Source organism: Lolium perenne, chromosome 7, assembly GCF_019359855.2.
Source record: "Lolium perenne isolate Kyuss_39 chromosome 7, Kyuss_2.0, whole genome shotgun sequence".
NCBI classification, from domain to species: Eukaryota; Viridiplantae; Streptophyta; class Magnoliopsida; order Poales; family Poaceae; genus Lolium; species Lolium perenne.
The window spans coordinates 184661901-184685792 of NC_067250.2; the positions used below are offsets into that span (position 1 = coordinate 184661901).

General features: G+C 42.8%; 1 long non-coding RNA gene across 2 annotated transcripts; it reads left to right on the top strand.

Moving 5' to 3' along the window:
* The first annotated feature begins 820 nt into the window (after positions 1–820).
* LOC127314736 (uncharacterized) lies at positions 821–8359 on the top strand. 2 transcript variants are annotated; one of them, XR_011748497.1, is made up of 6 exons: positions 821–933; positions 1410–1494; positions 2825–4706; positions 4798–4908; positions 5388–5472; positions 8088–8359. It is a non-coding gene; the product is annotated as an uncharacterized lncRNA (long non-coding RNA). The 2 variants fall into 2 exon arrangements; XR_011748496.1 differs by having other exon boundaries at positions 1410–4706.
* The last annotated feature ends 15533 nt before the right edge of the window (positions 8360–23892 follow it).

A 23892-nucleotide genomic window follows, 5' to 3' on the forward strand; every position in this document is an offset into this window, starting at 1 on the left:
CCATGGCTGTCATGCTCCGGCCACAATTCCGGCCACTAGGGCGAGTCCCTGGACTCCGTATCGCCACCATCAGGTTCCTCGTGTGCTGGCGCATCCCCGACGCTATCTGCCTCGTCCCGGTTCGCAAGGAACTCGCAGATCCTTGGTTGTCCTGCTCCTCCGCCATGGCTGCAGGTTCCAAACTCGTCCCCGCCTTTCTCTGGTTGATAATCTACGCGCACCACAAGTTCAACAAGATCTGCAGTTAGCCTATCTGGTTCGACCCTTGATCCTGCTCCCTGGAGACCCAAGATCAAATCCTAAATCTGGCAATTAAACCACAACTTTTTGCTTTTGTTGCTCTCCAGATCCCCCACGCAGATGGGCCTCGGCCCAGATCTTCTCTGCAGCCCGTTGCCCCGCGCGCCCAGGAACAACCCGTCGCCGACGCAGGCCTAGTTCTGGCCCATGTCACGGCAGGTCCATCCCAGACCATCCCCTGCATGTTTTATTTTCCTTTTGCAAAACTTGTAAAATTAATATCTTTCAAACCATAACTCGGAATAAAGAGTGTTATATATGAAAAATGATCAGAAAAACATAAGGAACATGAATATGCCATTCATATACCTGTTTGTATCTCGCATCATGTCGCACGCTGATAGTTATGCATGTTCACCTAACATATATGCGAAGTATTTCGGATTCCAATTAGGATTTTCCCGCTCTGTTTAACTTTGAAGTAGATCACCCTTGCTATGTTATGCCATGCTAATCAACACTTAACTTTGCCATGCTAATCAACACTTAAACCACAACTTTTTGCTTTTGTTGCTCTCCAGATCCCCCACGCAGATGGGCCTCGGCCCAGATCTTCTCTGCAGCCCGTTGCCCCGCGCGCCCAGGAACAACCCGTCGCCGACGCAGGCCTAGTTCTGGCCCATGTCACGGCAGGTCCATCCCAGACCATCCCCTGCATGTTTTATTTTCCTTTTGCAAAACTTGTAAAATTAATATCTTTCAAACCATAACTCGGAATAAAGAGTGTTATATATGAAAAATGATCAGAAAAACATAAGGAACATGAATATGCCATTCATATACCTGTTTGCATCTCGCATCATGTCGCACGCTGATAGTTATGCATGTTCACCTAACATATATGCGAAGTATTTCGGATTCCAATTAGGATTTCCCCGCTCTGTTTAACTTTGAAGTAGATCACCCTTGCTATGTTATGCCATGCTAATCAACACTTAACTTTGCCAGTAGAAAATGCAACTCCAACTCTAATTTGTTTGTCCGGGGTTCCGACTCCGATTAATATGGATAAGTTGCATTGCACCATATCTGCCATGTCATGCATATCATTTTGATCATGCCGGTTCTTATTCCGTAGTTGTAAGATTTGCATCCGTTGTTTGTTGTAGCATTTGCTTCTTCCCGGATAGGATCGTGAAGTGGTGTTGTGAGATACGACAAGTTCTCCGGATGTCCCTCGGCAAGCTTTAACAGGCAAGCATTTTCCCTTATACTTCTGCCCCTGCAGAAGTCGCTCACCTATTTTATTTTGCCTTCTCCCTCATGCTATCCTTAAGTTGCGTTCTTGTCACGTGTCCCTTCCATTTGTTACCTCAAGCAGCCCATATTGCCACCACCAACCACCAACCTCCTACAGCTGTTGTTTGGTTATCGGGTCTGCCTTGCAAGTCGTAGTGCATGCTAGTGTTGTTTATATCGTGTTACCGTTATGCTATCTTATCGGATTATCTGTTGGGGAACATGACACATGGTTTATGGATATATCTGTGAGGGTATCATGGTCACCTTAATTGTTAAGCGGAGACATCGGTGGGTCAGCTGATCGTTTTGTGAAGGCTCACTTGTGTTTCCTTAAAACTTAGGACCCCGAGTTCTTGTTATCTGTTCCGAGACTGAGCGCTCTAACCACACGTGGGTATGCTTATGGGTCTCCCCTTGACCACTGCCGGAATCTACAGCTTTGTCCAGTGGCCACAACTAGTTCGTAATGTTTTACCATTTGTTGTTTGCGTGCATGCCAGCCTGTAACTTATTTATTTTGGGAAGCCCCTGGGTGCCTTGTATCCCTTGTTTCTGGTATGCACGTATAGGTCGCGGAGCCGCTGCGAAGTGGTTTATCGCCCCAGTGTGTGTTTAAACCACCTAGTACGCTGGCGCAACAGCTAGGTCCGCTTCGAAGATTCGGCCGGACTTCGATACGGGTTCAACTTGGTTAGGTGGCTTCCTGGACATTGTTGTCGTGAAGGAGAGTGCGAGCTGTGATATCCACCTGTCGTAAGTGGATCGAGCGGTGCGTGTGGGTACATTTGGGCAACCCCTGCAGGGTGTACATCTTATCGATAAGCCGTGTCCGCGGTTATGGACGACTTGGAGCTGTATGACTCGACCATAGACAACTTACACCTGTTGTTTCAATACTAATAACTTGCATAGTAAGATAGAACAACTTAAATAATAACTGGTTAAAAACTTGTCAAACGTGTGGGTGCCCTTGTAAGTACTTCCTTGCGAGGGGGAACGCTTCGGCTGTGTTATGTTTGCAGAGTATAGAACTGCTAGCTTATGCGCTCTCTCACCTTCTCTATTAGACGACTGTTGTAGAGTGTCTCTATAGGTTTTTTTAGTGCTTGCGCGCTGCCGCTTAACCCCACCATATTGCCTATGACGTTCCTCTTGCGTCCTCTAAGTCCCCTGCGTGCCTCAAGTACAAAGGACGACTGGTTGACGAATGCTTATACGTCTTGAAGTCTTGTTAAGTACGAACCCGTACTTATTGCTGCTTCTACGGGATATAACCGGGCAGGTATGAAGATCGGTACGATGAAGAACGACGCTAGCAAGGTTACCCTTCCGGCTTGGCCTGGGCAAGGTTATGGACGCCACTTGGTTATCTTCAGGACTCTTAGTCCAATTTGTATCTTGTCCGTACTCGGATGTATTTGATCTTATGTATGATTTGGATCTTTGTACTGTATATCTGTATCTTGACTCGTTGGAGTCGTTGTTGTAATATATCTGTTTCTTGTGGGCTCTATTGTAATCCTGTTGTAATGTTACCGCTCGTGATTGATTCCACCCGCATCGCGTGCATGCTTCGGCGTGTACGAGGCGCTTGGTGGTGCGTCTCCTAGAATCGATATCGTGCGGATTTCGGCGTATTCGCTGGGATCCTCATGGTACCGGTTTTTGGGGCGTCACAAGTTGGTATCAGAGCATCAGGTTGACGGTACCCCACTAGTCCAGCCTTTAGGATAACCTTGCCAACGGTCGTTAAGTTTAGAGAGTCCAAACTATTTTTTGAAAACTCGTTGGATAGATCTGATTAGCTCTGATTTTTCTCCTTGTCTATAATCTTTCTCCTCTTACCTTTGCCGAGTTTTGAATCTTCCCTTATCTGTTTCTCTGAGTCTTAGGCTTCTACGTGGGTTGGGCGATCTTTGCCCTCACCTATTAGGTCCGATCTTCGAAGGATCCCGACGGAAGCACATCATCAACAGTGGAACAACGACTCCTTGTTAGTGGTGTCGACCGATCAAGCTGGAGCAAGACTTCTTGTTAGTGGTGTCGCGACGATCTACACGATGCATGAAGACCCGATAGTTTAACCAACTCCCCCTTAGGTTGACGTGGAACCTCGGGGCGAGGTTCCTTGTTAGTGGTGTCGATTGTAGCGGCCCAGGATAATACCCCTATTAGATTTTGTTTGTGCATTTTCTTTTATGCATCATCATGGCATATGCATCATATCATCCATGCTTTAATAAATAAAATTATTTTATAAAGCCAAACTATTTTGTTTCTCTCTCTCCACCTCTGCATTCAAAATTCAAATTTGCTTGAACTATTTTTAAACCAGTTTACAAAACAGTTTTGAAAAGAAAAGAGAAAGAGTTTTTAAAACAAAACCCTCCCCCCTCTAACCAGGCCTCTCTCTGGACCCTCTCTATCCGGCGGCCCAATCCCTTTCCCCCTCCTGGCCTGCTTCGTCCTTCCATCGCTCAGCCCACCTACCTTCTCTTCCTCTGGCCCAACCAAACCCATCAGACCGAAGGGGTAGGCACCTTTTTCCTGGTTGTCGTCTTCTTCGAAGGTAAGCACGCCGATGGAGTGATGGTGCGGTCCTCCACCGCGCCAACCACCGCGCCCTGCTTCCCCCTCCCCTTTTAATTCCCTTCTGCGCGTCCCCCTGGAAACCCTAGCCTCTCTTCCCATCCACACCGCCGCCACCTACCTTCCTCCACCTTTCCCTTTCTCTTCTCTGTGAGCAAAACTCCACACCACCGCCTCCACCTCGCCATGGCGCCGCTGCTACCGGCCACCCCTTGACGAACCGAAGACACCAGGAGAACCGCCTCGTCGAGCTCTACGTCGTGGTGCAAGGAATCGAGTCAATACCCCGTAAATCGAGCGCAAGGTCGTCGTTTCTCCTCCATGGCTGTCATGCTCCGGCCACAATTCTGCCCACTACGGCGAGTCCCTGGACTCTGTATCGCCACCATCAGGTTCCTCGTGTGCTGGCGCATCCCCGACGCTATCTGCCTCGTCCCGGTTTGCAAGGAACTCGCAGATCCTTGGTTGTCCTGCTCCTCCGCCATGGCTGCAGGTTCCAAGCTCGTCCCCGCCTTTCTCTGGTTGATAATCTACGCGCACCACATGTTCAACAAGATCTGCAGCTAGCCTATCTGGTTCGACCCTTGATCCTGCTCCCTGGAGACCCAAGATCAAATCCTAAATCTGGCAATTAAACGACAACTTTTTGCTTTTGTTGCTCTCCAGATCCCCACGCAGATGGGCCTCGGCCCAGATCTTCTCTGCAGCCCGTTGCCCCGCGCGCCCAGGAACAACCCGTCGCCGACGCAGGCCTAGTTCTGGCCCATGTCACGGCAGGTCCATCCCAGACCATCATCCCCTGCATGTTTTATTTTCCTTTTGCAAAACTTGTAAAATTAATATATTTCAAACTATAACTCGGAATAAAGAGTGTTATATATGAAAAATGATCAGAAAAACATAAGGAACATGAATATGCCATCCATATACCTGTTTGCATCTCGCATCATGTCGCACGCTGATGGTTATGCATGTTCACCTAACATATATGCGAAGTATTTCGGATTCCAATTAGGATTTCCCCGCTCCGTTTAACTTTGAAGTAGATCACCCTTGCTATGTTATGCCATGCTAATCAACACTTAACTTTTCCAGTAGAAAATGCAACTCCAACTCTAATTTGTTTGTCCGGGGTTCCGACTCCGATTAATATGGATAAGTTGCATTGCACCATATCTGCCATGTCATGCATATCATCTTGATCATGCCGGTTCTTATTCCGTAGTTGTAAGATTCACATCCGTTGTTTGTTGTAGCATTTGCTTCTTCCCGGATAGGATCGTGAAGTGGTGTTGTGAGATACGACAAGTTCTCCAGATGTCCCTCGGCAAGCTTTAACAGGCAAGCATTTTCCCTTATACTTCTGCCCCTGCAGAAGTCGCTCACCTATTTTATTTTGCCTTCTCCCTCATGCTATCCTTAAGTTGCGTTCTTGTCACGTGTCCCTTCCATTTGTTACCTCAAGCAGCCCATATTGCCACCACCAATCACCAACCTCCTACAGCTATTGTTTGGTTATCGGGTCTGCCTGGCGAGTCGTAGTGCATGCTAGTGCTGTTTATATTGTGTTACCGTTATGCTATCTTATCGGATTATCTGTTGGGGAACATGACACATGGTTTATGGATATATCTGTGAGGGTATCATGGTCACCTTAATTGTTAAGCGGAGACATCGGTGGGTCAGCTGATCGTTTTGTGACGGCTCACTTGTGTTTCCTTAAAACTTAGGACCCCGAGTTCTTGTTATCTGTTCCAAGACTGAGCGCTCTAACCACACGTGGGTATGCTTATGGGTCTCCCCTTGACCACTGCCGGAATCTGGCAATTAAACAACAAGATCTGCAGCTAGCCTATCTGGTTCGACCCTTGATCCTGCTCCCTGGAGACCCAAGATCAAATCCTAAATCTGGCAATTAAACGACAACTTTTTGCTTTTGTTGCTCTCCAGATCCCCACGCAGATGGGCCTCGGCCCAGATCTTCTCTGCAGCCCGTTGCCCCGCGCGCCCAGGAACAACCCGTCGCCGACGCAGGCCTAGTTCTGGCCCATGTCACGGCAGGTCCATCCCAGACCATCATCCCCTGCATGTTTTATTTTCCTTTTGCAAAACTTGTAAAATTAATATCTTTCAGACTATAACTCGGAATAAAGAGTGTTATATATGAAAAATGATCAGAAAAACATAAGGAACATGAATATGCCATCCATATACCTGTTTGCATCTCGCATCATGTCGCACGCTGATGGTTATGCATGTTCACCTAACATATATGCGAAGTATTTCGGATTCCAATTAGGATTTCCCCGCTCCGTTTAACTTTGAAGTAGATCACCCTTGCTATGTTATGCCATGCTAATCAACACTTAACTTTTCCAGTAGAAAATGCAACTCCAACTCTAATTTGTTTGTCCGGGGTTCCGACTCCGATTAATATGGATAAGTTGCATTGCACCATATCTGCCATGTCATGCATATCATCTTGATCATGCCGGTTCTTATTCCGTAGTTGTAAGATTCACATCCGTTGTTTGTTGTAGCATTTGCTTCTTCCCGGATAGGATCGTGAAGTGGTGTTGTGAGATATGACAAGTTCTCCAGATGTCCCTCGGCAAGCTTTAACAGGCAAGCATTTTCCCTTATACTTCTGCCCCTGCAGAAGTCGCTCACCTATTTTATTTTGCCTTCTCCCTCATGCTATCCTTAAGTTGCGTTCTTGTCACGTGTCCCTTCCATTTGTTACCTCAAGCAGCCCATATTGCCACCACCAATCACCAACCTCCTACAGCTATTGTTTGGTTATCGGGTCTGCCTGGCGAGTCGTAGTGCATGCTAGTGCTGTTTATATTGTGTTACCGTTATGCTATCTTATCGGATTATCTGTTGGGGAACATGACACATGGTTTATGGATATATCTGTGAGGGTATCATGGTCACCTTAATTGTTAAGCGGAGACATCGGTGGGTCAGCTGATCGTTTTGTGACGGCTCACTTGTGTTTCCTTAAAACTTAGGACCCCGAGTTCTTGTTATCTGTTCCAAGACTGAGCGCTCTAACCACACGTGGGTATGCTTATGGGTCTCCCCTTGACCACTGCCGGAATCTACAGCTTTGTCCAGTGGCCACAACTAGTTCGTAATGTTTTACCATTTGTTGTTTGCGTGCATGCCAGCCTGTTACTTATTTATTTTGGGAAGCCCCTGGGTGCCTTGTATCCCTTGTTTCTGGTATGCACGTATAGGTCGCGGAGCCGCTGCGAAGTGGTTTATCGCCCCAGTGTGTGTGTTTAAACCACCTAGTACGCTGGCGCAACAGCTAGGTCCGCTTCGGAGATTCGACCGGACTTCGATACGGGTTCAACTTGGTTAGGTGGCTTCCTGGACATTGTTGTCGTGAAGGAGAGTGCGAGCTGTGATATCCACCTGTCGTAAGTGGATCGAGCGGTGCGTGTGGGTACATTTGGGCAACCCCTGCAGGGTGTACATCTTATCGATAAGCCGTGTCCGCGGTTATGGATGACTTGGAGCTGTATGACTCGACCATAGACAACTTACACCTGTTGTTTCAATACTAATAACTTGCATAGTAAGATAGAACAACTTAAATAATAACTGGTTAAAAACTTGTCAAACGTGTGGGTGCCCTTGTAAGTACTTCCTTGCGAGGGGGAACGCTTCGGCTGTGTTATGTTTGCAGAGTATAGAACTGCTAGCTTATGCGCTCTCTCACCTTCTCTATTAGACGACTGTTGTAGAGTGTCTCTATAGGTTTTTTAGTGCTTGCGCGCTGCCGCTTAACCCCACCATATTGCCTATGACGTTCCTCTTGCGTCCTCTAAGTCCCCTGGGTGCCTCAAGTACAAAGGACGACTGGTTGACGAATGCTTATACGTCTTGAAGTCTTGTTAAGTACGAACCCGTACTTATTGCTGCTTCTACGGGATATAACCGGGCAGGTATGAAGATCGGTACGATGAAGAACGACGCTAGCAAGGTTACCCTTCCGGCTTGGCCTGGGCAGGGTTATGGACGCCACTTGGTTATCTTCAGGACTCTTAGTCCAATTTGTATCTTGTCCGTACTCGGATGTATTTGATCTTCTGTATGATTTGGATCTTTGTACTGTATATCTGTATCTTGACTCGTTGGAGTCGTTGTTGTAATATATCTGTTTCTTGTGGGCTCTATTGTAATCCTGTTGTAATGTTACCGCTCGTGATTGATTCCACCCGTATCGCGTGCATGCTTCGGCGTGTACGAGGCGCTTGGTGGTGCGTCTCCTAGAATCGATATCGTGCGGATTTCGGCGTATTCGCTGGGATCCTCATGGTACCGGTTTTTGGGGCGTCACAAAAGCCTTGCTTAAGGTCCACAAGAGACAATGCAAAAAACAGAAACAGAATCTGCCAAAACAGAACAGTCAGTAAAGACGAATTTTTAAGAGGTACTTCCGTTGCTCAAATCAGAAAACTCAAAACTAATGAAAGTTGCGTACATATCTGAGGAACACGCACGTACATTGGCAGATTTTTCCGAGTTACCTACAGAGAACCCTGCCCAAATTCGTGACAGATAGAAATCTTTTTCTGCGCAGAAATCCAAATTTAGTATCAACCTTCTATTAGAGACTTCACTTGGCACAACATTGCAATAAAATAAAGATAAGGAGAGGTTGCTCCAGTAGCAAGGGGAGTGGTGTTTTGGAACATGGGAGCATATGCTCCCTATATTTTAAAATGCATCTTACACATATTTTAAATTTCAAAAAAATTGAAACAAAAAATTCGCACGTACATATTCATGTGCTACGCGCTCACAAAGTCGTTTCATAAAAAATAAACATATCATGTGACGTGTGTAAAAAAGACAAAATTCAGTGCTTAAAACAATGCTTTTCATAGGATAAGTTTTCTCTTTTTTACATAGGTCACAAAAAATATTATTTTTTCATGGAACTTGACACACACACATATATTATGGAGATGTACATGTAGATTTTTTTCCAAAATTTTTCCACACTTTAAAGTATGTTTTGTTGGTAGAGAGAGCATGTGCACCCGGGAGCCGAATTGAATAACTTCCAAGACACAACAAAATAGTAGCAAAATAAAGACATGTGTTATCTCCCAAGAAGTGCTTTCTTTATAGCCATTAAGATGGGCTCAGCAATTTTAATGATGCACTCGCAAGAAATAAGAGTTGAAGCAAAAGAGAGCATCAAAAAGCAAGTTCAAAACATATTTAAGTCTAACCCACTTCCTATGCATAGGAATCTTGTACACAAATAAATTCATGAAGAACAAAATGACAAGCATAAGAAGATAAAACAAGAGTAACTTCAAAATTTTCAGCATATAGAGAGGTGTTTTAGTACCATGAAAATTTCTACAACCATATTTTCCTCTCTCATAATAATTTTCAGTAGCTTCATGAACAAACTCAACAATATAACTATCACATAAAGCATGTTTCTCATGATCCATAAACACATAATTTTTATCAAGCTCAAAAATAATGGGATTAAAATTTTCAAACCCACTTTTATCAATAATATAACAAGATGATTGATCATTATCAAGAGATATGAGACTCATAGATAAAGTCAAGACTTCTCCAATCCCATTTTCATTAGTAGTACAATTAATATTATCAATTAACATAGGACCATCATCTAGAGCTTTATCATAAACATTTGCTAAGCAAAATTCTTTAGTATCATGCATTTCAACATCAGGCACAAACAAAGCATTATCATAAGATTTATCAAAATAGCATGGATTATCATAGATAACAGTAGCATAATTATTCTCACAAGTTTTACTTATAGGTAATATTTCAAGAGAATCCACAGGAACATAACATTCAACCTCCTTTGGTAAGCATGGAGGACAATCAAATAGTGTAAGAGATAAAGAGTTACTCTCATTAGAAGGTTGGCATGGGTAGCTAATCCATTCTTCCTCCTTTTGTTCATCACTCTCCTCTTCTTTTTCATCCAATGAGCTTTCAGGTTCATCAATTTCTTCTTCCGCGGGTTCCTGCAAATTGTGAGTGCATTCTTGTGCATTAATGAGTCTCTCTTTATAATCAATAATATAAGGATTATCGCTGTAACTTTCTATGCAAAAATTAAGGATAGAAGAGACATAATCTTTAAGGTCCTTACAAACAGCACAAGTTTCATAATTTTTAACCATGAAGGATTCGATCTCAGAAGCTCCCATAAATAAAACAAATTGTTCTACCTCTTCGAACCCAACATGAATATAGTTGTTCCAATTGTAGTTCTTAATTAAAACTTCTTCACTAAAGCAACATTGAAATTTCAGATGTTTAGTATCCTCTTGAGAGCAACAGTTTATATCATGGCGTTTAAGCAAGATTTTAGCAATTGTATTCAATTTTTCTATTACAACACTCATGCATTTACCCGTTCTTGATTCTCTATAATTATTATATATTTCAACAAGCTCCAAATAGGATGTAGGTTCTCCCATAACAAAAAATTTTATTTTTTCGGTTTTTCAAATTTTTATGGATTTTTGGGTATATAAGAAAAATAAAACAAGACAAAAAGAAACTAAGCAAAAGTAAACTAAGAAAAATAATACTAGACAGAAATAAACTAAGCACAAATAAACTAGACAAAAGTAAACTAAGCAAAACAAAATAAAATAAAATAAAAACAGAGAGAGAGGTAGAGTGTACTCCCCAGGTGAACTTATGAGTAGAGCTATGCCTCCCCGGCAACGGCGCCAGAAAATAGTCTTGATGACCCACAAGTATAGGGGATCGCAACAGTCTTCGAGGGAAGTAAAACCCAAATTTATTGATTCAACACAAGGGGAGGTAAAGAATACTTATAAGCCTTAACAACTGAGTTGTCAATTCAGCTGCACCTGGAAAAGCACTAGTAACAGGGGTGATGTGAAAGCAGCAGTAATATGAGAGCAATAGTAACAGTAACACAACAACAGTAGCAGTAACACAGAGGCAATGACACCAGAAAATAGTTGATACTACTTCCAATAACATATAGAACGAGTATATGATGATGAGAGATGGACCGGGGTTCCCAGCTATCTTCACTAGTGGTAACTCTCCAATAACAAGTGACAAGTGTTGGGTGAACAAATTACAGTTGGGCAATTGATAGGATTGAAAGCATTAAGACAGAACATCAAGATTATTAATCATGTAGGCATGTTTTCCATATATAGTCATACGTGCTCGCAATGAGAAACTTGTACAACATCTTTTGTCCTACCAGCCGGTGGCAGCCGGGCCTCAAGGGAATCTACTGGCTATTAAGGTACTCCTTTTAATAGAGCACCGGAGCAAAGCATTAACACTTGGTGAAAACATGTGATCCTCATATCACAGCCTTCCCCTCCGGTTGTCCCAATTTCTGTCACTTTGGGGCCTCGGGTTCCGGACAGCAATATGTGCAAACAACTTGTAGATACAATCTAAGCAATAATTATAGAGCTTAAATCTAAGATCATGCCACTCGGGCCCTAGTGACAAGCATTAAGCATAACAAGATTGCAGCAACAATAACTTCACAAACTTTATAGATAGACTAATCATAATGTATCATACATCGGATCCCAACAAACACAACACCGATTACATCAGATGGATCTCAATCATGTAAGGCAGCTCATGAGATCATTGTATTGAAGTACATGGGAGAGAGAGTACCAACTAGCTATAGCTAGAACCCGTAGTCCATGGGGGAACTACTCACAGAGCATGATGGAGGCGATGGCGTTGATGGAGATGGCTTCCGGGGGCACTTCCCCGTCCCGGCGGCGTGTCGGAACAGAGATTCTGTCCCCCGAATTGGAGTTTCACGATGGCGGCGGCGCCCCTGGAGTCTTTCTGGAGTTTCGTCAATTCGTATCGCGTTTTTAGGTCGAAAGGGGTCTTATAGGCGAAGAGGCGGCGCAGGAGGGGCACCAGGGCGCCCTCCCCATAGGCCGGCGCGGCCAGGGGCCTGCCCGCGTGGCCCTGTGGTGTGGGGGCCCTGGGCCTCCTCTCCGTCTCCCCTTCGGTGTTCTGGTCCGTCTCGATGAATTATGATGTTTGGTCTTCGTTTCGTCGAATTCCGAGAATATTGCCCGAACAGCCTTTCTGGAACCAAAAACAACAGAAAACAGGAACTGGCACTTTGACATCTTGTTAATAGGTTAGTTCCGGAAAACGCATAAAAACATTATAAAGTGTGAGCAAAATATGTAGGTATTGTCATAAAACAAGCATGGAACATCAGAAATTATAGATACGTTGGAGACGTATCACACCTGTCGAGGAAACTTCCCCCGAGGAGGAAGGCGGCTTCTGCCCTTACGAGGATGCCATCGTTAGCTCGTAAGTTACGCTGCTTCCTATGGTTGCATATTTCGTGTGAACATTCTCACTTTTCTTCCTTGATAGAACCCGCTGCTAATGTGACGGCTCCAACGAGCACGTCGAATACTTAGGTTCTTTCGGAAGCCCGGTGTGCTGCCGAGGAACCTTCACCTTCCCGCCATCAAGATAGGGAAATCTCGACTCCGGTCGCCAGCCCCCGAGGTCCTTCACCCAAAAAACCAAGGATTGGGCTTGGCGAGAGCCACGATTTTTTGCCCGGGAGTTCGACGACACCTTCCTTGGATGATGTAAGTTTTCTTGCACCTATATTGTTTATCGTTTGTCGAGGTTTTCCCGTCTGAGCTTGTCTGTCGACTTTCTCTTTGCAGCCTCTGATGAAACATTTCATCAATCTCGGTACTCAATTTATTGGGTACCCTGATACTGTCGAAGATTTGAAAGGTAAACCTTGCTTCCTGCAGCCTTGAGTAAACTGTATTGTATTGTATTTTGACTTAACATTCCTACAACTTCTCCTTCCGCCAGAGGCCCTTGCCAAAGCTAACAAACGCGCCGATGATCTTGCTGTCAAGCTTGATCAATGCAGAAAAGCTCGGAAGAAAGCTGAGTAAGACGCTGCCTCTGTTGGAGATCTTCGGAAAAGGCTCCATGTCGCTGAAAATGCTTTGAGCGAGAAGACGACTCAACAAATTGCGCGTGAAGAGGCCATCATAGGCCGCTTAGAATCGCAAAATCGGCGCTTCGTTAGTAAGTTATTTGACCACTTCTCTCAAGCTTCTTCTAAGATTGGCTCTCCTCATATTTTTTGATAACTCGACTTTTGTTTCAGCAGGAAACATGGGTGAAGATTTTGTCCTACAGGAAGCTGAGGAAGATCGTCTTCTCGACGCCCTCTCCCTCCTTGAACTTCATGGGGATCTGGCGCGCAGCAGTATTGCCAGTGCATGGACCGCGTTCACGCGCCTCTTCCCCTACTTCTTACCCAAGCAAAAACAACCAGATGCCTTCTCTGAGCTTGCTAAGCGCTTCATTCCTGAGGAAGATCTTGGGCTAGCTTTTCGGCAAGAAAACTTAAAGGTTGGAGTTGAAGGTACCATAGGCCTGGTTGCCGAAAGCCAGCAACACGTCGACTGGGCGAAAGCTGGTGAAACAAAGGGAATAAACAAGGAAAAGTGGAAGTCCTTGATGAAGGCTGCCAAGCCGCACTCTAAGAATATTCTCTCCTTCCTCGGATACAAATCAGCTGCTTCCTCTAGTACCGCCAAGCCGGAGGTCAAGTAGACCAACTTACTCCTCCATTTGCTTGCTCTCTTTTGGTAGATGTCGATATCCTTATGATACACGATTGCCATTGCCGACTCACTAGGAGTCGATCTTTTGTAATGAATCTCCGCCTATGTAAATATTTTGACTTATGAATGAAAAAAGGAAAAGATCCTTGTTTGGTAATTGATGCCGCCTTTTCTTTTCTTCCAGTTGGTGTTTAACAATTACTCTAAGACTGTTGGACCATCATCTGCTTCCCCTGCTACGTCTCGCTCAAAACGGATACCTGACGACGTTTTCCTGGACGATTCTTCGTGTGCTAACTCGGATCAATTAGAATTAACTGAACTTCGACAACAGCTTCAAGCCATGAAGAAACAATCTCTTATTGTCATGGAACAGTCCCGCAAATCTTTCGAGCGGGAAAAGATAGCTCTTCAACAGGCTCAAGAATCCTTAAAGTTGAAAGAATCTGCGGTTACCGAGGCCTTACATGCCACCTCTCGAGAAAATTATATGCTTGACCTGTTGATTGACGCAAGTCTGGATATGGCGGGTGAGTACCTCCTTTTGTGCTCTTCTTTTCCTTATCTGTATACAAGTTTTTCTATCCTCATTCTACTTCTTGACATGATTAGGCTCCTTTTTGGATGCTACTGCCGAAGATCAGCGTGTTGATGCAAGATCTGAAGTTCTTCTTCGTCTTGCCCAACAAAATAACTCCAGCTTCTGGGCTTCCCCAGACCGGACCCGACAAATTGTGCGATTCCAGGATCGAGTTGGTCGGGTGCGGGAGTACCTTGAATTATGCACCAAAACTCTGGCCATGGTTTACAACGCCATGTTTCCTCAGAATCTTCAGCCAAAAACTCTTCCTGAATTGATGAACAAGTTCAAAAGTGTGGATCGAATCCATGGTTTTGTGAAGGCTCAGTTACTGCCTGGTGCTAGATTTGCTATGATCATACTACAAACCTGCCACCCGAAGTTGGACATGTCCAACGTTGTTGATCTTTGTCATACCAGATTAAAGAAACGAAGGAGAAACGTCAACAGGATCAATGACGAGGTGACACCCATAGCCGAAAAGATGATTGAGGATCTGATGTCTACGCACGCTTCTATTCCTGTAGACAGTGTTGGGCCTCCAAGAGTAGAGGTTTGTAGAACAGTAGCAAGTTTTCCCTTAAGTGGATCACCCAAGGTTTATCGAACTCAGGGAGGAAGAGGTCAAAGATATACCTCTCAAGCAACCCTGCGATCACAATGCAAGAAGTCTCTTGTGTCCCCAACACACCTAATACACTTGTCAGATGTATAGGTGCACTAGTTCGGCGAAGATATAGTAAAATGCAAATGGTATGAATGAATATGAGCAGTAGTAACGGCGCTAGAAAATAGCTTGCTGGCGTGCAGTTGATGGTGGTAATATTGCAAGAAGTAAAGATGCAGTAGAACAGTAAATAAGCGATGATTGCAGTATTTGGAAACAAGGCCTAGGGATCATACTTTCACTAGTGGACACTCTCAACAATGATCACATAATAAAACCACTCTACACTCTCTTGTTGGATGATGAACACCACTAATTGTGTAGGGCTACAAGAGCACCTCAATGCCGGAGTTAACAAGCTCCACAATATTCGATGTTCATATTTAAATAACCTTAGAGTGCATGATAGACCAACGCAATTATACCAAGTACTAACATAGCATGCACACTGTCACCGACAAACTATGAAAGGAGGAATAGATCACATCAATACCATCATAGTAATAGTTAACTTCATAATCTACAAGAGATCACAATCATAAACTACGCCAAGTACTACATGATGCACACACTGTCACCATTACATCATGGAGGAGGAATAGAGTACTTTAATAACATCACTAGAGTAGCACATAGATTAATAGTGATACAAAGCTCATCATATGAATCTCAATCATGTAAGGCAGCTCATGAGATCATTGTATTGAAGTACATAGGAGAGAGATTAACCACATAGCTACCGGTACAGCCCTTAGCCTCGAGGGAGAACTACTCCCTCCTCATGGGAGACAGCAGCGTTGATGAAGATGGCGGTGGTGTCGATGGAGATGCCTTCCGGGGGCACTTCCCCATCCCGGCGGCGTGCCGGAACAGAGACTCCTGTCCCCCAGATCTTGGCTTCGCGATGGCGGCGGCTCTGGAAGGTTTCTCGTACCGTGGCTTATTCGTCCGAAGTTTTTAGGTCAGGAGGCTTCTTATAGGCGAAGAGGCGGAGTCGGAAGGGTTACGGGGGCGCCACACAATAGGGGGGCGTGCCCCCCCTGGGCCGCGCTGGCCACCTGTGTGGTCGGCCTGTGGTTCTCCTCTGGTCCCTCTCGGGTGTTCTGGAAGCTTCGTGGAATTTTAAGATTCTGGGCATTGATTTCGTCCAATTCCGAGAATATTTCGTTACTAGGATTTCTGAAACCAAAAACAGCAGAAAACAGCAACTGGCACTTCGGCATCTCGTCAATAGGTTAGTTTCGGAAAACGCATAAAATCATCATAAAGTGTGAACAAAACATGTAGGTATTGTCATAAAACAAGCATGGAACATAAGAAATTATCGATACGTTGGAGACGTATCAGCATCCCCAAGCTTAGTTCCTACTCGTCCCGAGTAGGTAAACGATAACAAAGATAATTTCTGAAGTGACATGCTACCATAATCTTGATCAATACTATTGTAAGCACATGTAATGAATGCAGCGATTCGAAGCAGTGGTAAAGACAATGAGTAAACAACTGAATCATATAGCAAAGACTTTTCATGAATAGTACTTTCAAGACAAGCATCAATAAGTCTTGCATAAGAGTTAACTCATAAAGAAGTAAATTCATAGTAAAGGCATTGAAGCAACACAAAGGAAGATTAAGTTTCAGCGGTTGCTTTCAACTTTCAACATGCATATCTCATGGATAATTGTCAACATAAAGTAAAATAATAAGTGCAATAAGTAAACATGTAAGAATCAATGCACAGTTGACACAAGTGTTTGCTTCTAAGATAGAAGGAAGTAGGTAAACTGACTCAACATAAAAGTAGAAGAATGGCCCTTCGCAAAGGGAAGCATTGATTGCTATATTTGTGCTAGAGCTTTTATTTTGAAAACATAAATAGAGCATAAAAGTAAAGTTTTGAGAGGTGTTTGTTGTTGTCAACGAATGGTAATGGGCACTCTAACCCCCTTGCCAGACAGACTTTCAAAGAGCGGCTCCCATGAAAGATTTTATTTTTGGGTGGCACTCCTTCCAACCTTTGCTTTCACAAACCATGGCTAACCGAATCCTCGGGTGCCTGCCAACAATCTCATGCCATGAAGGAGTGCCTTTTTATTTTAGTTTTTATTTAGATGACACTCCTCCCCACCTTTGCTTTCTCAAGCCATGGCTAACCGAATCCTCGGGTGCCGTCCAACAATCACATACCATGGAGGAGTGTCTATTTTTTTTGTAAAATTATGAAAGTTAATTAATCGGGGCTGGGAACCCCATTGCCAGCTCTTTTTGCAAAATTATTGGATAAGCGGATGAAGCCACTAGTCCATTGGTGAAAGTTGCCCAACAAGATTGAAAGATAAACACCACATACTTCCTCATGAGCTATAAAACATTGACACAAATAAGGGGTAATAACTTTTGAAGTGTTTAAAGATAGCACTCAAGCAATTTACTTTGGAATGGCAGAAAATACCATGTAGTAGGTAGGTATAGTGGACACAAATGGCATAGTTTTTGGCTCAAGGATTTTGGATGCATGAGAAGTAATCCCTCTCAATACAAGGCTTAGGCTAGCAAGGTTGTTTGAAGCAAACACAAGTATGAACTAGTACAACAAAACTCACATAAGAACATATTGCAAGCATTATAAGACTCTACATTGTCTTCCTTATTGTTCAAACACCTTTACCAGAAAATATCTAGACCTTAGAGAGACCAATCATGCAAACCAAATTTTAGCAAGCTCTATGTATTTCTTCACTAATAGGTGCAAAGTACATGATGCAAGAGCTTAAACATAATCTATATGAGCACAACAATTGCCAAGTATCAAATTATTCAAGACATTCTACCAATTACTACATGTAGCATTTCCCGTTTCCAACCATATAACAATTAACAAAGCAGTTTCAACCTTCGCCATGAACATTATGAGTAAAGCTAAGGACATATTTTTCCATATGCAACAGTGGAGCGTGTCTCTCTCTCACACAATGAATGCTAGGATCCAACTTTATTCAAACAAAACAAAAAACAAAAGCATACAGACGCTCCAAGTAAAGCACATAAGATGTAACCGATAAAAATATAGTTTCAAGAGAAGAAACCTGATAAATTGTTGATGAAGAAGGGGATGCCTTGGGCATCCCCAAGCTTAGATGCTTGACTCTTCTTGAAATATGCAGGGATGAACCACGGGGGCATCCCCAAGCTTAGAGCTTTCACTCTCCTTGATCATATTGTATCATCCTCCTCTCTTGATCCTTGAAAACATCCTCCACACCAAACTCAAAACAAACTCATTAGAGGGTTAGTGCATAATCAAAAACTCACATGTTCAGAGGTGACACAATCATTCTTAACACTTCTGGACATTGCCCAAAGCTACTGGAAGTCAATGGAACAAAGAAATCCATCCAACATAGCAAAAGATGCAATGCGAAATAAAAGGCAGAATCTGTCAAAACAGAACAGTCCGTAAAGAAGAATTTTTTAGAGGCACTAGACTTGCTCAGATGAAAATGCTCAAATTTAATGAAAGTTGCGTACATATCTGAGGATCACGGACGTAAATTGGCAGATTTTTCTGAGTTACCTACAGAGAACCCTGCCCAAATTCGTGACAGACAGAAATCTGTTTCTGTGCAGTTATCCAAATCTAGTATCAACCCTACTATCAAAGACTTTACTTGGCACAACAATGCAATAAAATAAGATAATGAGAAGTTGCTACAGTAGTAACAACTTCCAAGACACAACAAAACAGTAGCAAAGTAAAGACATGGGTTATCTCCCAAGAAGTTCTTTGTTTATAGCCATTAAGATGGGCTCAACAATTTTAATGATGCACTCGCAAGAAATAAGAGTTGAAGCAAAAGAGAGCATCAAAAAGCAAATTCAAAACAAATTTAAGCCTAACCCACTTCCTATGAAAAGGAATCTTGTAAATAAACAAATTCATGAAGCATAATGCAACAAGCATAGAAAGATAAAACAAGTGCAGCTTCAAGATTTTCAGCAAAAAGAGAGGTGTTTTAGCAACATGAAAATTTCTACAACCATATGTTCCTCTCTCATAATAATATCCAGTGGCATCATGAGCAAACTCAACAATATAACTATCACATAAAGCATTCTTATCATGAGTCTCATGCATAAAATAATTACTCTCCACATAAGCATAGTCATTCTTATTAATTGTAGTAGGAGCAAATTCAACAAAGTAGCTATCATCAAATATAGGAGGCATATTATAATCATAATTAAATTTATCCTCCATAGTAGGCGGCACCAAAAGACTACTATCTTATATCTTATATTTACTAATTGGAGACTCCCAACAAGGCTTCACGTTAATTCTAGAGGTTAACATTTTTTGTCCATCAGATCCACTAATGATGCGTCTCCTGCCGTCGGATGGCATCCGTTTCATGACTTCCACAGGCGTGAGGACTTCCCTATTCCCATATACTTTCGTAACAGAAAAAAAAAGCAAATCATCGCATCAACCTAATCTCACGGTGGCAAGTTTAGTTGGCGGCCGACCGATGGCCTGAACTGTCTCCGGTATTCTCCGGGGCAGATGGGGAGAAGCTCCGTCCATCTATACCTAATAATAAAGAAAATAAGGCTTCTTGTTGGTCCGTCTATTTTTACTCCTATTTTTTTGTCAAAATTACAGCCCCTGCCACCTCCAAGTCAGAATAACGCTTCGTCATGTGTTATTGGGCCGCTGCGCGTCCCTCAGCCATGAGTCCATGGCCCACCCAGTTGATGCACCATCCAGCGCTGGAAGAACGAGAGGAAAGAGTCTCGATGCCATACGCTGCAATCAGCCTGGCTCTTTTTCCAAAGAAAACATAGCTCCAACTTATTTTGATCCTATGCCGGTTCGTGTAGGTTTTTCACGTATGTATACGAGGCCGTCTAGAGTCCCAAGCCATCGCAATCTCCAATAAAATCTCAATCCTCTCGCTCCGGTCCAATTAAACCACCACTGACCTGATCTCCCCAAACTCTTCTGGCCCGAAAATTCTCCAGCGACCCGGCGAAATCCGGGAGGTCGCACCCTCTGCCGGCGAGCATGCTGTCGCCGGAACCTGACCGTGTGAAGGTCGCAACCCCTGCCAGGCGAGCTCGTTGTCGCATGAACCACGTGGAGGACGCAACCCCTGCCGGCGCTCTCTCCATGTACTCCCACATGTGCGCCGCCGACCGCCCATGCGCTGGACGGGAGCCTGCCTGACCGCCGCTGGTATACCGCGCGCTAGACGGGATCTGCTGCTGCCCGACTAGATCTTCAACACCCAGGTCGAGGATCTTAAACTGGGACTGCAGGGCATGGTTGGGGATAAAATAAAACATGGCTGCCAATTGGTGTTTGACAGCGGACCTCCTTGCCCGCCATAGTTCGCCGCATAATGATGCATATCCTCCTAGCGATTAAGATGAGGAGCCAATCTGTCATCTTCTTCTGCAATGTCTTTTCTTCGTGGAGGTCTGGTTTGTGACGGGCACACACGATCTCAATGCTTCTTTATAGATTCAACTGGCCATTTGATTCATCTGGTGGCCTCCTGGGAGTTGTAGGTTCACGCTCTCTCACGGCGAAGCATCAATCCGGCAGCCGGAGGGGACTCACCGCTAAAAAATCGAGCTTTCTGGAAGGCGAATAAAGGTCTCCCAAAGGTCAGTGAATAGTTACCGGGAACTCGGACCTAATGTTAAACTATAATATCGCAAATACAGATGATGCATGTTACTATGCATCAGACAGACGCCCAAGATATGGAGCCACTGTAAATAGTAATCCGTGAATGCTTCGTGCCGTAATTATCTAAAAAAACGCTTCGGCTTGTTCATGCGTAGGTGAGAAAGGTTTTACATTGTGATATCAGATCATTATGTTCTTCGGTATGTAGTTTGGTTTTAGTTTTTAGTTTTTTCTTTGTTTCCAGCTGATTGGCATAACACACTTCCACAGATTTGCAATCTGAAGGTTTAAAAGATACGTAGTTATACCATGTTTCAACAGGAACTTACTTTGCCGTGACATAGATTTTTTCTCTCCCGTTGCAACACAAAGACATGTTTTAGACAAAATATAAGCTACACCAACAAATTTTTCTTCAAATATTAATTTTTTCCCCCTGGTGCAACGGACAGGCATTTTTCCTAGTCTATACTCATGCAAGCCTCTACACGCGACAGCCGTAGCAGCTACCAAACGTTTCATCGGGCAGTGTTGGATCGGATGCCTCGGACGAGTTGTAACGGCGAGACCTTCACTGCCAGTGCTGGATCGGTGATGGATTATACGCGACGCGGTGCTGCGTTCTACTTAGATCTATAAATCGTGACTGATCGCATCTCTCAGCTGCCTCTATCTATGGTAAATATCGGTAACTTAAATTTGCATGCATGGTATAGTAGGACTTAACTTGATCCTAATTGATTTCTGCACACAGCGTCTACACGGTAACGCTTTAATGATCTTAGGAGTGAAACTGACTGCTGTCCTGCTCCACTTAATAGGTGTGCCCGATGTACGTGCAATTCTTTTATTTTTTCGCGAAAAGTCAAACTAACTGGTAGCCTATACGATTGAAGAGGCTTGCCTCATGTATCTGCACAAACATATACCCCTTCCTTTTATAAATAAGCATATGTTTAAAATTATTTTAAGTTACATTTTACTAACTTTAACTAACTTTTTAGAAAAAAGTAGCAGCATGTATGGCACTAAATTAATATTGCTACATTCATTTTGACATGTAGTTTAATATTTTAGTAATTTGATGCAATGTATGTTGCTATTTTTGTGTAAAATTTGGCCAACTTTTTTAAAAAAAACCACAGACTGAGGGAGTATGGATTTAGATAATGAGCCTCACAGTACACATTAGAAACTCCTTAGGAGTAATACGAGTTATTAAGTAGATTTTGATATGATTGTAACTTAATATTATTCGCAGTACCAGCTCAAAAGAAATAGTCATCTGCGCTATATTATGAGAATGTTATCCCAGTATGCCTGCTATTGTACTTGCAAGACTCAAATTGTTACAGTTGTTTCTTCAGTTTGAAAGAAATAAAATGTTTACTTGAAGAAAATAGCACATGCAGCAGTAGATGTGGGATATGGAATCATGAATAGAAGTGGAGGAGCTCAACAATTAGCAATTTAACCCAAATTTAATACCAGTATGCCTGCTATTGTACTTGCAAGACTCAAATTGTTATAGTTTTCTTCGGTTCGAAAGAAATAAAATGTTTACTTGAAGAAAATAGCACGTGCAGCAGTAGATGTGGGACATGGAATCATGAAGAGAAGTGGAGGAGCTCAACAATTAGCGATTTAACCACAATTTCATCAGATAAGGTTAGCTTTCCAATATCTCTCTTATTGTTGAATTAGAAAATATATGTGAAATCAAGGGTATGTAGGCGTTTGTTCTTAAAAAAGGTGTGTTGCTTTTTTTCTATTACCATAGTGATGCTTTAAATATTAGACTCTAGCTCTAATTATCATCTCCGTAATGACATATAGTCCCTCCGTGCTGAAAAAATCTTGCATATTTGATTAAATATGGGTGTTTATCTATACACTAAATCGTTTCTATATACCTTCATATTTAGAAAACTTACGACACCCTTTTTAGGATGGAGTAAGTATACTTTTCGCCTATGCTCCGTATATTTATCTTCCACTATTCTACTAATTTATTGGTTAACTGGAAAAAATAACCATCCAGGCATAGTGTCAAATTCTAATGGTTAGATCGACACCAATTATCGGATTGAATGCACTAGATGTGGGATATGGAATCATGAAGAGAAGTGGAGGAGCTCAAAAATTAGCAACTTAACCCCAATTTCATCGGATAAGGTTAGCTTTCCAATATCTCTAATTGTTGAATTAGAAAATTTATGTGAAATCAAGGGTATGTAGGGTTTGTTCTTAAAAAAGGTGTGTTGCTTTTTCTATGACCATAGTAATGCTTTAAATCTTAGACCCTAGCTCTAATTATCATCTCCGTAATGACATATAGTCCCTCTGTTCTGAAAAATCTCGCATATTTGATTAAATTTGGGTGTATATCTATACACTAAATCGTTTTTATAGACCTTCATAGTTGGAAACCTTACGACACCCTTTTCAGGATGGAGTAAGTATAACTTTTCGCCTATGCTCCATACATTTATCTTCCACTACACTACTAATTTATTGGTTAGCTGGAAAAAAATAACCATCCAGTCATAGTGCCAAATTCTAATGGTTAGATCGACACCAATTAATCTGGATGCACTTGTCATTGGATTGAATGCACTCGGCATCAGATTCTCCTGCACCACAAGATCCAAATAAAGCCTAGACCCTAAGGTAAAAAATAATATCGCAAAAAACTGCAATAACACCATGTACGGTAAAAATGAGTGCGACATTAATGCAAAAATGAATTGCATCAATGAAACTTCATACCGTGTCATCATAAAAAAGCCAAACAGTAACTCAAAACCAACAAAATTGTAACACTTAACCATATCCGAAAGCATGCCGATGAAAGTAAAATATGGTACTCCGCCAATTTTTCTAAATCTAAGCAATTCACGGTGTATGCACGGAAAGAAATTCCTATTTGTTGTCACTATATCTTTTTTATTTAGACCTTGCCAGTGGTTTAAATAAGTGAATTTTGCACCCAGTGTCACCAAATGGGGACACGGCTTTGTCTCTATTTTCATTTTCCTTACTTAAAAAAAATGTATAATTAAACAACTTAAGTAGTTAATAATGTAATATCTCAGATAAAAATTTAGGAGCACGATACAGTAGTTATTTACAAATAATATTGCAAGAAAAATTG